The 16,958-nt window shown below is 47.8% G+C and overlaps 1 protein-coding gene across 2 annotated transcripts in view; it reads left to right on the top strand.

Moving 5' to 3' along the window:
• Positions 1-16,958, top strand: part of LOC111847577 (disabled homolog 1-like) — a 149,920-nt gene that overhangs the window by 14,786 nt on the left and 118,176 nt on the right. Inside the window, exon 1 of one of the 2 annotated variants that reach the window (XM_023818900.2) lies at positions 166-280. The exons of the other annotated variant lie outside the window; for it this stretch is intronic. The gene's annotated coding sequence lies outside the window, so the exon portion shown is untranslated. Of the gene's footprint in view, positions 1-165; positions 281-16,958 lie in introns of those variants that run through there. 2 annotated transcript variants of the gene reach the window in all.

A 16,958-nucleotide genomic window follows, 5' to 3' on the forward strand; every position in this document is an offset into this window, starting at 1 on the left:
GAAGGGCCCAGAATCCCGAGTGTGGGGGAGGGGTCACCAAGCGATGGGCAGACCAGGAGCGGCGTGGAGATATCAGAAGCTCTTTCAGATCCCCAGCATCCCAGTAAGAGATTCCGACTGGTGCCAGAGATGGGAACAATGATCGATACATTGCTTTCTCACACTTGAAGAATCGTCTTCTCCTCAGACTTGGACTGCAAATGGAGGAGTCTCAGAGCGAAGAAGCTGAGAGCCCGAAGGCTTCTCCAGATGTTGATAACGGCAGGATTCGGCGGAAGAGGTGGGGAAGCGTGTTTGCCGGGCCGAAAGCGGACACCCCTCCAGTGCGAGTCACAGTGGGAGGGTCTGGGCAGCAGCCTCTGCTCATCTGGAGAGCAGCGTCAGGCCAACCCAAGTGTTTCTCAGGCTTCTAGGGAGTCACCAATACTGTTTAAAGATCCCGTTTCGGCACCAGCTTTTCCAGTAAATGCTTTCTTCCAACATTATTCTAAGCCTGAGATGAAAAAAAATGAACATTTATTATTCTCTGGCAAGACTCACAGGACAGAGCCTGCGATCCCTGTTATTTATATATTTGCATTAATTTATCTGATTTACATTGTTGCCCTGACTCCTGCCCTGGAATTAATAGGGAAATGAGTTGACATCCCGCCGCATTGCCGCCCGCACATTGTTATGATAAGTATTATCATTAACTTCGCTGACGCGCCCATTGTAGACCTTCAGGCTGGCAATTAAACGAATCTGCTGCTTCTATCGCCGTGGCGATTCGAGGGCCGCGTCACCATGACGATGCCCGCTCGGCCCCCACGGGCCGGGGGCTGTACGTGTGGAAAGCGTGACGCCGTTGGGGGTTGGGTCAGGTGGTCTGCAAGCAGACCTGTTATGTTACGAGGGGAGTTAAAATTCGAGTATAATCAATAGTTAAGAAGTCGGGTCTTAGTATATCTGTATGGAGGGGTTTCGCTGATTTTTTTTTTTGTCTTCTAGTGGTTTGTGACCATCCATCTTGCAGCCCTTTATACTGGTCAGGGTCATAGGGTGGTTTATGAGCCTGATATTAATTCAGCATTATTGTCAGAATGTATTCTCCAGCCTTAAACCGGGGAGTTGCGTAATTTGCGTTAATTAGCATTGCAAATATGGCTCCCTGTGGGCCCACACTGAAGAATCACTAACATGCTAACACTAGAATCACCAACAGTTGCTGTGTTTTGCTCATGAGGTCCAGGCTTACATTTTAAACACATTCCTACCCACGAGGTACTTAGACACGCTGTTATGAAAGACTATGTTTGTTATGGGTTGTCAGTTTTAAATTACACAAAAGGCATAACGGTGGTAATAATGTAGCAGTTCTAATGAACAGTGCTGCTAATGTTTGTGTAGCATCCCAAGATGCTATGCTGGGCAGGACTCAATAAACATCCATCTATTTTCTATAAGTGCTCATCCAGCACTGGGGTGCGGGGACGCTGGAGGCAATCCCAGCATGCACTGGGTACATGGCCAACCCCTTCCTCACAAACACACACACACTGGGGCAATTTAGGGACACGACCTGCGTGCCTTTTAATTGTGGGAGAAAAACAAAAGCCTCCCCCAGAGAAAGCACGATAAAAATATGAAAAACATACAAACCACACACACACACACACACACTCACACACACACGGAACCAGGATTTGAACTTACAGTCTTGGCAGTGTGTGGCTACAGTGTTATGCTTTGAGTCACGTGACCCATGAAATGACCAATCAGAGTTAATGGTTAAAACCTGATGGAGATTTAAGAACATATGAACATAAGAATTTTATAAACCAGAGGTGGCCATTCCGCCCATCAAGTTCGCTTGAGGAGAATTTAACTAATAGCCTCAAGCTGTTCAAATCTTATCTAGCTCTGATCTAAAGGAGCCCAAGGTTTTAGCTTGAACTACACTAATATCCATGAGCTCCCATGGAGTCGTATCCCACAGTATCAGAACCGGTCCCGGCTTGGCACTGTCTCTGTTAGCTGTAACCCTGTCCGTGATGCCCTTCGCCGAGTGACCTCTCTTATCAGGCGACACGCGTGTGCACCGTGATGCCCCTCGTGCGTGTGCGCGTGCGATGGCTGCCGCTTTCCCCCAGGAACACGCGACAGGAGTGATCCTTCACCGAACTGCCGGAGTTTTAACAAAGGCAGACGTCACGGGGAGATTAATCGGCACTCAGCCCGGTCTTCACGAGCGGCTCGCCGTTATTAAGCCTCCAAAAGCTTCTCCTTTGAAAGCCATCCAGCATCCCTTTCTGTGAGAGGACAGGTGTGAAACATCTGGCTCCACAATGGCCTCCCTTTTCGAGCACGCGAGTGGAATTCAGCGTTAATAGGGTTAATTATTAAACGAGGGCTCTTCAATGCGACGGGCTGCACCTTCAGACCTGCTTCCTTGTCTTTCGTAGGCGAGCAGCGCGTCAGGTGAAGTGCACCAGCTGTCTTTGAGCGACGTGAAGAGTTCTCCTCCGTCGCTGATCGGCTGCGGGTGCACGTCACGGAATAAGAAAGACGTCCGTACCCCGTCTGTAATCGCTTCTGTCGTCAATGGCAACGGGTGCAGGTCCTAGCTGACATTAAGGGGAGGATTCAGAATGAGTCGTGGTTTGGCTGCCGTCTCCTTTCCCGAGTACGTGTTAAATGTTAAGTGTTTTACCTCCTGTCAAATCGTCCTCTTCATGGATAAAAGGCTGTTTTTGATGACAGGTCCTATAAATTCGCTTTTGAACATGTGCTGCTTTTGCCTGGTGTCTAATATTGCTGCTATTTTATTCCATGTCTCTCATTTTTCCTCGGTATATACAAGGACACTCCTAGAGATTTTAGGCCCCATGAAAGCATCTCATTTTGGGCCCCCAACCCAGACCAATCCAATTATGTTTAAAAATATTTAGGGCCCCTGTCAGTTATGGGTGCTTGGAATCATCCTAACTCTCCCCGTCCATTACGGTGCCCCTGAGTGTATATGCTGAACAAGTGTGTAATACAGACTCCTTTGCAGTCTCTGACTCCTTTGCAGTCTCTGGTAACTTATTGAAGAAGCCTGTAAATGGACGACACACTCGGCCAGGATGTCAGAGCAGATTTATGACGCCAGCCACATCCTTCATGGTCTGACGTTCCGGCGCGTGAATAGAACCATCGGAAGCAGAGAGCGAGCGGATCCGCCTCATCTGCCAGTGTCACCTGCAGGTACCTTCCGGAGTCTTCCGGGCATCTGTCTGAAGGCCGCAGTGCGCCCTTGAAGTCTCTCTTTCTGTTTTAAGATCAGGGGGGCGTTTTCCGCATGTCAGCCCCCCCCCCCCGGCCGTCCTCCCACACTGCCTGTTTGTCTCCCGCACCCCCGTTCCGCTGGGCACCACGTCTCTCTCTGCAAACGTTTGACAACGTCTCCTTTTGTGCTGAGCACAAAGGCGATGTCGGGGGGGGGGGGGGGCGGGGTTGGCCTGTGACAGCCCCTCACTGGGGGTGATGTCTCTGCTTATTGTTTCGCTCGATTGTGCAATTTCTGCCCCCAGGGGCAAACATGTTATTTGCACCTTGAGCCTGTCGGACCCCTTTTTGGGTCTGATATCTGCGGTGGCTCTGTTGTTGCTCTGGAACGCCCCCCCTCGGTGTGCCAGCGTGGCTCAGAGATCACTCTCCCTGTAAGCTCTCCATCCATGGCCGCTGTACAGATTCCCCCCGACTCTCGAGAGCAGACCGGGGGAGGCTGTGACTGGCCTCTGCTCCTCATACTCAGGCCACACATGCCAACCACGGCACAGCAGCCTGCCGTCGGGTCCCCGTATCGTCCGACATCCGGCTTGCTGTTCCTTTGTGCTGCTGCTTTCGAAACAGCCAGGGGGAATTTCTGTTTTTTTTTTTTTGGTTCATGACAATAACCTTTAAATTCGATTTGAAGGCTCCTCATTGACTGAGGGGGGGCTGTCTCCAGGCCTGGGAGATGAGCTAAACAAAACGGCTCATCTCCATTCGCATTTTTCCTCAGCCTGAGAAGCTGGATTGATCTAGCTTTAAGGGATATTCTATTCACAAAGCTAGTGGACACATACATCCATACCTACCGTGGATCGGAAAAAATAGCAGGTTATTTCGGCTCGTATTCTTGTGTGCAGCCCACCAAAGAACATTCAAGACAGCGAGATCCCCCAGAGCCTCAATCAGAAGAGCACTCAGCATCCAAGCCATCCTCATTGGCCAGCAGCTGACCGAAAGGAAATCCCCCCCCCCCTTCCAGAACCATAAAGGACCCCAACATTCACGTTCCTACATGGCATTTTGGGAAGACTGCACAATGTTTAGGGATCTCCCTTCTCCTTCAGCGATCTCAGAACGTTTCAGTAGATGTCATGTCATAGATGTTCCTGAAGACAGTTACAGTTATGGTGCATTTTAAAAGACCAGAGATGGAAGTAAGAACATCATCCTCAGCTGAGTTCTGGTCCATCTAATGTCCAACCTTTCCACATTATCTGAGAAACAGATTTTCTCTTCCTATTTTCCTGTCCATGTACACTGGTTCATTTTGCCATATCTTCAAAACTACCCATGGAATAACATTTCTTAAAAACACCAGTCCTCTCATGAGCTTGAGGTATCCTTCTGCTTGTTAGAGGAATGGTTTACGTGCCTGAAACAGGCATTCGCACCTGAGACCTTAAGCAGTCGTGACCGTCATGCTCTCAGTCCCCTTTCCACATTTTGTAGACTGTTTCAGCATGTGAGAGACTCCAAAAGCGTAAGTATGCTACGGGCATTTGCAGGAGCTCCAGACTGACATCATGGGTTTCTGACCACTGAGAGGGTCCTTTGTGCATTGCCTGCGAGTTGTGGCAGCACGGATGACGGACTACCGACACCGCTGGGCTGAGGTCTTCCAGACCACTTGGATGAATATTTGATGGGTGCTGTTTTGAGAAGAGTGGAAGGTTGGTTCCTCTCTCAGGAGAAGGCATGCATTTCCCCAGCAGAATATTTATACGCTCACAAGGAAGATAATTGAAATGTTTAATGAATTATTCAGCAACGTTCATTATTCATGTGTGTTTACCTGCAGAGTGGAGACTTGTGCTCATACACTTGTGGTTCCCCTTTGGTTTCCCGTGGTGTGTTACTGAGCCACACAGTGACAGGTGTTTGAGATGTTACAGACACGGCATCTTTCTGAGCCAGTTCACTAAAAATACATAACCCGACTAATGCGTTCCTGAAAAACCTCGCATTCGCTAAAATTGCGTACTAAAATACACATATCCAACGGGGGAAAATAGGGTTAGATGAATGTGACTCCAAAATTTAGTAACTTACGCCAAACAAAATGAATTAAATAATAAAAATAGTGATGCCATTGTTCAAAAATGTAATTACAGTATATACATTATAAATAAGAAATAATAATATTGCATTAATAAATTATATCATTATGAGTCTCAGGAGAATTGCCTAGTAACCGCTTCAGCAGAACGTGCTAAACTCACTAACTCATAGTGAGCCGCAGCCGTGCGAGGGGCACTGAAGGCAACGCGGCTACGGACAGACTACAAAACGCAAATCTAAGGAAATTTAAAAAGGTTGCTGTGTATTTATATGGCAATTTGTTAAATATTCGTAGATTAGAAGAATCTAAGACTTTCACCTGTGCGATGTGTGGATGTACAAATTCTTTTAGATTTGAAAACCGGTTCGACCGATCGATTAACTGAAAAGAACTGGTTCAACAGAACGATTTGTTTATGAATCAGACAACACCATCGTTCACTTGGATTGCCATTTTTGCTGGCAATTAGTGTTTCTCGCTAAGACCGTATCGCATTGTGGTTCGTGTTGTGCTTTTCTCTCCGACTGAAAATTTCGCAAATACAAATGCAATTTGGCATTGTTTTAGACTTGGTTACTAATCAATTACGTTAGAACGGATTCTTGTTGTAACAGGACTGACTTTATACTATGTAGGGACAGAGCTTTGTTTTTATTTATGGTAAAAGCAGCGGTTTCGCAGTTTATTTAAAATATATTAATAAAAGAAAAACGGCTCTGTGCTAAATGCAGTCCCCGCCATGTGATTTTATGATTGATCTTTATGGTGTAAGGAAAAAAATGCAGTTTTTTCATACAGTCCAATCTTGTTTTCTTGCAAATTGAAGATGACCCATTGGGTATCAGTTGGTAGAATCATATGAGGATCTTTTGTCTGCTCCTTAAAGCCTGGTAATATAAAGATGGAAAGACTCTTTAATTAACCATGGTTACATGGTTAAGACACCCAACATGGACCCTGTACAGCTTGGTGTTTGTAGGAGGAAGTCCACCTGAAACTGATAGAACACATTGCTTATGAGGGGGTCTTTCACCTAAAACCTCAGGAGCCACAGTGCCACAGAATGGGAAGTGGGTGCCAGCACTTTACCCACAATGCACTGCAAGAGTCAATCCTTTGATAAAGCACTAAGAACAGGGGTGTGCAGACCTGTTTAATCACCAAGATGAATCAACACTTAGGAAATGGCAACACTCTTTGGAGAGCTGTGCTTCAAGGAGCTAGCAGCTGCTAAAAATACTCCACTTCTGCTCGTCGGGAGTAAACTGAAGCTTAGGAGCTAACGCTAATTAAGCATCGTTAATGTCGAGTCTCTTCTCGTTTTAAAGGGATGAAATTTTGAAAGCAGCCTGTCCTTGGCTGTTGACCAGCTAACGAATACCCCTCTAATTAGGGAAATTGTTTTGTTTTTGAAATAGAGGGAACAAAGGCAAGGGATTTCTCAAGCTCCTGTTAGCTTGGGAGTTACTCTCCTTACGCTCATGTGACCATACATCACTGCTGGGGTGGGGGGGGGGGGTGACCTGGTTGTTTTTTCTTATGTGATTCTGTGCCATGTTTTAGCTGTGGAGAGTTGGATGGGGGGGGCTGAAGCAGGCAGAGCTGTTGGGGGGATGGGGCGTTGTGTGTAGTAGGATGTCATGGATTTACTGGTGTGTGTGTGTGTGCATGCGTGCGTGCATGTGTGGATGATGTTTATATTACATTGTGGGGACCAAATGTTCCAGGTCCCACAAAGATCTGTGACTCAATCAAAAAACTAAAAATGTCAAGTCTCATATTTAGTTTGGTTACTTATGGTTAAGGTTTGGACTGGGTAGGGGTGAAGGTCATCATGTTGGGATTAAAGTTTTACACATAGAAATGTATTGAGAGTCCCCACAAAGATATAATTACAAATCTGTGTGTTTGTGTGTGTTTGTGAGTGTGTGTGCGTATGCATGTGTAAGTGTGTGTGTGTGTGTCCATGTGTGTATATGTGCATGCTTGTGTGTGTGTGTGTGCATGTGTCTGTGTGTGCATGTGTTTATATGTGTGTGTGTGTGAATGTGCATGCTTGTGTGTATGTGAATGTGCATGCTTGTGTGTACAGTATGTGTGTGTGAATGTGCATGCTTGTGTGTATGTGTGTGTGAATGTGCATGCTTGTGTGCATGTGTGTGTGAATGTGCATGCTTGTGTGCATGTGTGTGTGAATGTGCATGCTTGTGTGTATGTGTGTGTGAATGTGCATGCTTGTGTGTATGTGTGTGTGAATGTGCATGCTTGTGTGCATGTGTGTGTGAATGTGCATGCTTGTGTGTACGTGTGTGTGAATGTGCATGCTTGTGTGTATGTGTGTGTGAATGTGCATGCTTGTGTGTATGTGTGTGAGTGTTTGCTTGCCAAATGAGTCCTTGGGGATGGTGGTATGCAGCCAGAAACCCATCTTATCACCCTTGGCCCATTTTGTCTGTTTTTATCATTGTTGTTCACACTCACCCAAAAGCGAAATATGCTGCTTTTTGCATCCTGACTAGTTCAAAGTGCTGGTTCCTAACAGAGGAGCTTCCGGTTGATCAGGGTACAAGGGTACATCAGTCAGGCCACTTGGCTGGGTCCCCTCAGCCCAGCTCGGTCACGCGTTTCTTGCTGTGAGCCGTGTGATTGTCATGGTCTTTTGTTTATGGAATGATTTCCCAAAATGCATCTCATCCTGACAGTCTTTTAAAAAATGGGGAAAAAAGGGCTCTGGGATATGGACAATGGCTGAGAGACTGTCAGAATGGGGCTACAGGTGAATGAAAGGGGCCTGTCTCCTGATCTTGCCCCCGCCCCATGTGACTGTCACGCACCTTTAATCTGAAACCTCCCCTCCCTCCCCAGCGCCGCCCTGTTCGTCTGTGTCAGTATCCAATCAGGATGCCCCCTCCCGACTTTGAGAGACAAACAGTTGAGAGAGCGTCTGTCCCTCAAGTGGCAATCTGCATCTCCCTCTTCGCCTTCCGCCATTCCCTCTGCCCCTCCCCCCCCCCCCCGTACATACATCCGGAATGCCTTTCTCTGGAGAAATCCTGCCTTTGTCTTGTGGAAAATATGAATCAATGGTCATTGAAAGATTTGTTTAGAAAGCAAAAAGAGAAGGACGTCTTTTTTTTTTTGATGGGAGTGAGTGAAATTGCTCAAAGGCAAAGTTGGGGTGTTTTTTTCAGCATTTGAATATAATCAGGCTCTTTTATTAAATTTGCCACATTGGAAGGCACATTAAAAGTGCATTTAAAGGTTCGACTTTTGACAGGGAACCCGCTATTTTCATGGCGATTAAAGCAAATCAGAGATGTTTGTGCCGCAAAATAGCGGGGGCCAGATCAATAGTGCGATTAAGGGCCGCCTTTGAAGCAGCCGGGATTGCAGATCGACCCGGCAGCGAGGCGAGACGAGCCCCCTCCTCCGCCCCTCTGGCTGGCCCAGGACGGCACCTTGCTTCTAATTTTATCCGGAAAGTGTGCTGTCTCTCCTGTGTGTCGGGAGGCTGCCATAAGTGGGGCACGCTGGTGCAGCCTGCCCCTCCCCGGCCCTCCATAGCTGACACCTTCGGGGGGGGGGGGCAGCCGGGGTCCTCTGGGGTTGATTTTGGGGGGCGGCGTGGATCATTGTCAGTGCACCTATGTTGTAACAAATATTTTCAGTCTTATCAGGAAGGCCCCCCCCCCCGCTTGCTGTGGTGCATTATGGGTAACACACTGGATCACAGGGTTTCCAGGGCTGATAGAACATGGGTTCATGGGGTCATGGGTTCCCAAACATTTCAGCCCACAACCCCCAAAGCCTACTGGGGTTGGGAGGGGGTCCCCTACATAGCTTTGTCTTGGTAGAATTATCAGAATTTACTATTTGCGGTTACTGTGAAAATGTAATGGTTTTTCATGTTTTTAAAACTTTATTAACATATCATGGAAATCGTCTTGTAACGCCCCCTGCCCACAATGTCTCAGAACCCCTCAGGGGGACACAACCCTTATTTAGAGAACCCCCGCCCAGGGCGACCGCCTTGAAGCCCGCTAGAAGCTGGTAAAAAGTGTCATACCCCGTTCCTCTTTACTCGGCTGCTCTGAGATAATTGCCGTCGCCTTACATATTTCATGTAAATTAACCATTTCAGCTGACAAAGAAATTGGTAATTATTATGAAAGTTTTAACTTAGACCTATGAAACCGCTTGGATAGTCACATGGTCTTGTCAAATGGCATGGTGTTTGCCGTAAAAAAAAACAGCAAAGCATGCTGGGAAATGGAGTACAGTAAGCATGCGCCATGTGGCCCTTATCATTATATGGTACAATGCCAAAGTATCTCACCTGCCAAACAGACATTTATGAAACCCTTAGAAATTACTGTCATTTTGCAGTTCCTCATTGTCTGTTCCCAGCCAAATTTCGAAAAGACCTTTTTCCACTTTTTTTTTTTGGTTTGGAAGACCATAGAGACCATGGCTAATTCCTGTAGTACTGCAGCTTAATGCGGTGAACAGATACCATCACATTTTTCTCAAAGGAAATATTCAAAAAGGAAGGAAATCCATTGCTGGAGAAATATCATACAATTCTACACAGAAAACAAGCGTATTGTGCGATTGTCATCAGGATAGATAAACGGGGACTTCGGTTTGGGGAGCGCGGCGTGGCGCGGCTGGAGCGGAGCGTGCTCCTGGCTCGATAAGCAAGACACGCGACACGGAGGCGGCGGGGGGCAGCATGGCCAGCCGGGGTGGCTTTTCATTGGATGAAAGGAAAGGGAGGAAAAGCTGCTGAATGAACAGCGCTTTGGACAGCAAAATAGATGGAAACTTCGGCTTTTTGTAGTAGGTGAACTAAAACAGCGTAAAAAGCAAAGAGGAGCACAATTCTGTGTGTTATGCAGGACACAAAGACCAGGGCTGACCTGATGGGTGCAGTTTTGACATACTGATGCCCTCCCCACATCCCCCTGTGCCATAAATTCACCTTTATGATATAGGCAGGGACGCCAGTTGGTGTCTGGATATTTGCTTTTATTTCATAGTCGGTTTACAGCCTTAGGTTAGCTTTTCAAACTAGGTTAGCCATGCGACAACGTAGGTTAGCCTATTCCCTTAGCCTTTCAAACTAGGCTAGCCACAAAACAAGTCTTCCGGCTGGTGACCAGGTAATTTGTTGGACCTGTTCTGGAGCGGAGCCTCCCAGGGCATTCTGGGAAGAGCAGATTAGCACACCCAGAGAGACCAATTCTTTCGCACTGTCTGGCCGGCCTCAATCCTAGTGGGACCAGGGAAGGAACCAGTATGAGTGTGCAGGGCCTCTGTGGCAAGGAGCCCCTGCGTGAGGGTGGGGCCCCGGGGCCGGTAGTGCTGGAGGAGGGGACTGTTACTATTTCGGGGTGCAGTGGGGGCTGTGGCAGATTTTTAAGCTCGAATGATATCTGGGAGGGTGTGGAATACCCAGAGAGGGGGAAATATACTCAACATGAAGCTTCACTCAGTCAAGGACAGTTGACCCTCATCATGGGTCAACGTCACACTGAGATAAAGAGACCAACTCTCACGAATCTGGCGCGACACTCACGCCTTCATACTCTCATGCTCAGGCAAGAAATCTTACGCCAAATCTATATTATTCCATTATAGACCTGGGGTCTGTTTCACAAAGCAGGATTTCTTGCTTAGCCAGATAACTTGCCAGATTTAAGGTAGTCTGGGCTAAATAGACCTTATTTTCATCAATTTACATTTAGCCCAGACTACCTTAAATCTGGCAAGTTATCTGGCTAAGCAAGAAATCCTGCTTTGTGAAACAGGCCCCTGAAGTTAGCTGCATCAAAAGTGTTGGGGTAGTTTATACAGTAAACCCCACAGACTTTTTACAGGGAAATTAAACTATTACATACATGTAAATGTGCATGCAGACTTGTCTTGAATTGAAAATCTCACGAACGCCAGCTAACCAAAGTTGGCAACCATGAGAGAGATGGGAACATGGACTAAAATCTGGGGGTCAGAGCTGATGGACGACAGGGTGCTTTATTTGTGTCTCACCTCGGTGTGCTGTTGCAGGCAGCTTCAGCCACGTGGGGGAGAAATCTGTCTAGTTCTCAGAGGACCGACATTCAAATTCACACCCCACAACGATTCGGTGGCAGGCTGTAGATGTGAGATTTCGGAATATTACCTCGAGTCACTGTAGCACTACTAATGGGAATTAACAGGCCGGTGTAACATTTGGCTTTTTATTGAATGGATACCTACGTTTATCATAAAATATGGCTGCCATATTTACTGTGGTCAGTCACTGAATCGCAGGGGGGACGTTCGCAGACGTTAATTCAGCGTCAGCCGGGCCAGCTGGTGCCTCTCCTGACAGCGCTTTCGCATTTTCTCACGTCTCCAGTGAATCACACTGATTTATTAGTGCAGAAAATTGGTGGATAGATGATCGTCCCGGAGCTGAATATTACTCTCGGCGGAGAGGGCCGTGCATCTTCCTCTCCAGCCACACTGTCTCGCCGCGAATATATGGTGAATTTCTCCGTAGCTGGGGTGTGGCCGGTGATGCCAGACTCAGTTCGGCGACTCCTTTCCACCCCCGCTGTCCTAAAGCCTGCCAGATTCACGGATCGGCCCACAGACCTGTAAACCCCTGCATGTCATTTCTCATCGCAGTGTCAGTTGCTGGCTGCCACAGTTCCGTCAGTATGGGAGCCAGAGTAACGGAATGGTTGTGAACATCATTTGCCTCGTGCACCCAGCTATGGCCTTTAATAACACACACTGGTGTTTCTCCCCTTGTTTGGCTGATTAAAGTCTTATTTGGCACATGCAAAATGCAAAAAAAGTCAGCTCCACCCAGTGGACTTTAGTGAACTTCACCGTTGTCTGTGGTCTGCGGTCTGTAACCTTAATGTGATCAGCCGCCCTTTTTCCTGTAACAGCAGAGGAAGAGTTATTGCTTAATGCCTGCAAAGTAATGACAGGGCTATGTGGCTTGACTTATAGGTTCTGAAAATCGTTCGGACTTTATGTGCTTTGTATGTTTTTCTTCATTAACAGAAGGTTAAAATAAATCTGGTGGGAAGTGTAAACGCTGTATTTCGTGGGCTTTTCAGAGACGTGTTAATCAATCCCTCCCCCAGCGGCGTTGACCCAGCACAGCCCAGGTGTCGCTGGACGAATGCAGAAACTCCAGCGTGCCCCCTCTGCCCCCCCACAGTGGATTAAGCTTGGCCACGGTCATGCGGCTGATTAACCCAGCGTGAGCCTGATTAATCCACATGAGGGCGCTGGCGTGCGCCGCGTGTGACCCCCACGCTTGGCCTTACACTCTGTGATGTATGGTAGTTCTTTCCCATCCAAGGTTCTAAGATAACTCTGCCTTATCCTCTGAGGTCCTATGGCCTGCAGAACTCAAAGCTCGCCGGCGGGAACAGCCTCTCCCCCACCTACCACCATGCATCTGAGGGAACAGCCTCTCCCCCACCTGCCACCATGCATTTGAAGGAACAGCCTCTCCCCCACCTACCACCATGCATCTGAGGGAACAGCCTCTCCCCCACCTACCACCATGCATCTGAGGGAACAGCCTCTCCCCCACCTACCACCATGCATCTGAGGGAACAGCCTCTCCCCCACCTACCACCATGCATCTGAGGGAACAGCCTCTCCCCCACCTACCACCATGCATCTGAGGGAACAGCCTCTCCCCCACCTACCACCATGCATCGGAGGGAACAGCCTCTCCCCCACCTACCACCATGCATCGGAGGGAACAGCCTCTCCCCCACCTACCACCATGCATCGGAGGGCTTGTCCTCCACTTTTAGTCGTGCATCCTACAGATCAGCCTCTCCTCCAACTTCATCCATACGTCCAAAGGAACAGTCTCTCCTCCACCTACTGCCACGTGTCTGAGGGAAACAGCTTCTCCTGCACCTCCCACTGTGTATCCTGACTGTAAATAGCAGGTGACCTTTTGGATTTCGTGTCAGAAGCACTTCTGCAAGGGCCCGCATGCCCTTAGTTCCACCTTGGCCTAGCAGCACCCTCCCGTGAAACATTGGTGGGCTCCTTCGGGGGGGGGTGGGGGGGGGGTGCCTTTCTCGCTTGCTTGCCAATGACCACCTGCCGCTCCATCATTCTTCTTGAAAATCTCATTCAAACTTCGCTGACTGTCCCAGTAGCCGCCTACCCCTCCTGCAGGTGATGTGACCCAGGCAGGAGTGTTAACATGCTCTTGTTAGTGCGATATTAGCACCTCATCAGATCACGACTCTTTCTCCTCTGTGCCCGCTAGCGTTCGGCTTGTCTTTCCCTGAGCGCCAGCATCTTGCAGCTTCCTGGGGTCTGAACGTCACAGGTTCAGTATGGGTGCTGGTGTACAGGGACGTGTTAAGAGAAGGGGGGGTAGTTCTTTGTCTGATGGGGGGGGGGGGGGGGACAGGACAGGGGGATGAAGAGATTAGAGAGTCAGGAGTAGGGAGGGTGAAGCCAGTCCAGAGTCCCACGGGGCGTCCCGTACAGGAAAGGATCAAAGACCACGCCTTCTTTAGAGGGGACGGTCACGGCCCTGACTGCACAGCCGGCAGCAGCTTGGGCTCTCTGAGGGGAGTCAGAGAGGACTTAGTGAGTTATTCAGGTCTCCACAGGGCCCCAGAAGCTGCTCCCTGCGGAAATCAGGCCCATTTTTTCTGGTGGTGCTTTTTCTTTGCCGAATGCCTGCAGCGTAAACTTGTTTCAGAGATCAGCGTGGCCTTGGATGCAGATCAAACACTTCTTTCATAAGTTATGGGTTTATGGGTTAACAAGCAGAAATGCGGATGATGTCAGGGAGTAGAAGCTACAGGGTGCCTGAGGCCACCAGCAGGGGGTGTAATGGTTAAAGTCATGGACTCATAACCCAAAGGATGGTGATTTAAGTTCCAGAGAGGGTCTGTTTTTAGTCTGTCTGGGTGAGGATTTTAGTTTAAAATGGGTAAACAAATGAAAAAGTGCCAGAAATCTTCACAACCACTGGGGGGGGAGGGTGTGTGTAGTATGTGCCTCAAGCCGTTGGTGCATTTCTGAGACACTGCTGACAAATTCACATGCTGACACTCTGTCTGAGTGGGTATGATATCAATGCTGAGAACATCATTAAATGCTGAATCACAGAAGTTCTGTCTCTAGATCGATGGCTCAGTGTGTTTTATTACCATAAAATACCTTGGGGAACCTAGTACCATAACGGTTAATGACCAGATTGCCCACAAGAATTTGAAAAGGGCCCTTTTCTGCTCTATTAAAACAATTTAGTTATCCATTGATTCTTTTTCTAACTGCTTATGATGGGCAGGGTGTCACCCTATCCCAGAATGCACAGGGCCGGAGTACACCCTGGATGGGATGTCACCAATTCAACTTATGATTGTAAAGTATTCACATGCATTCGATGATAATAAAATTACTCTGAAATCTCTGTATTATTCCTATGGACACACGAGTGAAGGCTAAGCTGGACAGGATTTTGAAGTCCTTTTTGTTGGAGAGTTTTTGTCGGTTCTGTGAACTTCACAGCTGGTGGCTGCCAGTGGGGGGGGGGAGGAGGAGGCCTGGCCGCGCAGAGCCCCGGCGTGACGTCCCCATGCGGACTAACTCCCCAGGGGCACTGCCTCCTCCCAGGACATCTGTAATTACGAGCTGCCCATCTGAGTCCCCGGCATATGGCGAGGACTGCGAGAGGAGGAGGGCTGGGAAGGATCCGCTAAACGGGGAGCAAAGAGAAGACAGTCTGCTGGGAGGAGAGGAGAGGGGCGGGGCCGCACAGGGCGGGGAGGAGACGAGCCCCAGTACGGGGATTCAGCCGTGTTTTAGGAACCCAGCAGAGATGCGAGGCGCCAATTCTGTTGCTCATGGTAAATGTTGTGAGGGTACTTTTAGCAGAAAGCATAATCTTACAAAGAGAAATGCGCTGGCTTCGTGGTCTGTGCTGCAGACTCGCACCCCAGGGTTGAAGGTTCGAATCCCAGTCCTTACTTGCATGTTGACCCCTCTGCTCTGAGAGGTAGCGTTCTCAGCTCTCACTGCACCCTGGGAGGTCTGTTGCAGCTCCACAGTAGTGCGTGACTGCCACGTTCCCTAAGCAGTTTGCACTGCGGCGTTATAGTGAAAATGACAACACGTTTTGGCAGTAAAGCTAGATGATAGTAAATTATAGTGAGCGGATTTCAGGGATGATAACGCAGCGCTGTACCGTGGAATAAACCAGTAATTTTCCCTCCAGGTAAAATTGAGGGGACACAACTGTGTTATTGTGACATCATCCAATAAAATATGTTGGAAAGTAATGTGAAGGAGCCGGTCACCTTTCATGGGATTAGATGCAGAAAGAGCTTCTAGAATGTTCTATGGTACGGATGTGCATCGCCATCATTGAGGCGGACGTGACCATCTCGATGTATTGCCAATGATCAGATACATTGAAGATACATATGAAGCAGCAACTAATACAATGCAGTGCGATTCGACACAATCTGATGCAACACAATGTGATTCAACACAGTACAATGCAATGCCAAAGAATATGATCCTGTGCAATCTGATACAAACTAACAGTTTAAAGAGGGGGAATCAAATAATTCTAAATAAAAAATTATTGGTCAAAAATGATTGGTCACATTTTTGTATAAAAAATGCATTTGTGCATTTGGCAGGGCTATTCAAATCAAAGTCCTCGAGGTCGGAACATTGCTGATTTTCCAGCCTCCCGTTACCCATGAGCCGGGTGTGAAGCCTCTGGCCAATCAGAATCAGCAATTGTTAAACTAACTACCTGGGAGAACTGAAAACACGGCCTGGATTTGGAATCGAGGTCCAGATTTGAATAGCCCTGGCATATGGCCTCTGCTACTAATTATATATTAATTAATTGGATTTTACCAATGCAAAGATGTTAGAAACAATGCATCGAGTTCATCCCAGATTGTATCCGGTGCACACTTTTTTAATCATAGTAATTGCATTGTGAATTTTTATGCTGGTGCACCGATGCAAATCGGTGAATCTTACTATACATATTCTATGGTGAAACAGTCTTATACTTGCTAAAGCTTCTGCAGTAGGTGTGTAGACAGTCGCTAGAAAGATCCCGTTCTTCGTTTGCTGGGCAGTTGTATGTCTAACAAGTGTCCTCAAATGCTCACTGGAGAATTTTGTTGTGTGGAGGTGCGTTTTCTAATTCTTTGGGAGACAACAGCATATTTTAGTAATAAGAGGAACATTTGGTTGTCCGCTTTGGAAAGAAATATCATGGAAAACATTAAATATGAAATATATGGATGTGGTTGGTGAGTCCAGGGTTGTGGGTTCGACTCCAGCCCCAGGCTTGGGGGGGCTTCGCCTGGGCTCCCTCCTAGACCCTAATTATCAGAAGTGAATAATTTAGGTCCAGAAATTAAAAATCCAGACCAAGATTTTGTTTCAACCAACCACTTGAGTATAAAGAGTCACAGTCACAGAGTACTCAACTGGTTGGTTGAAACAAAATCTCGGTCTAGATTTTTACTTACTGGGCCTGAACTACCCACCTCTGCCAGTTACTCTTACAGTCTAGATAAATGGG

Source organism: Paramormyrops kingsleyae, chromosome 21 (assembly GCF_048594095.1).
Source record: "Paramormyrops kingsleyae isolate MSU_618 chromosome 21, PKINGS_0.4, whole genome shotgun sequence".
In the NCBI taxonomy this organism is placed as follows: domain Eukaryota; kingdom Metazoa; phylum Chordata; class Actinopteri; order Osteoglossiformes; family Mormyridae; genus Paramormyrops; species Paramormyrops kingsleyae.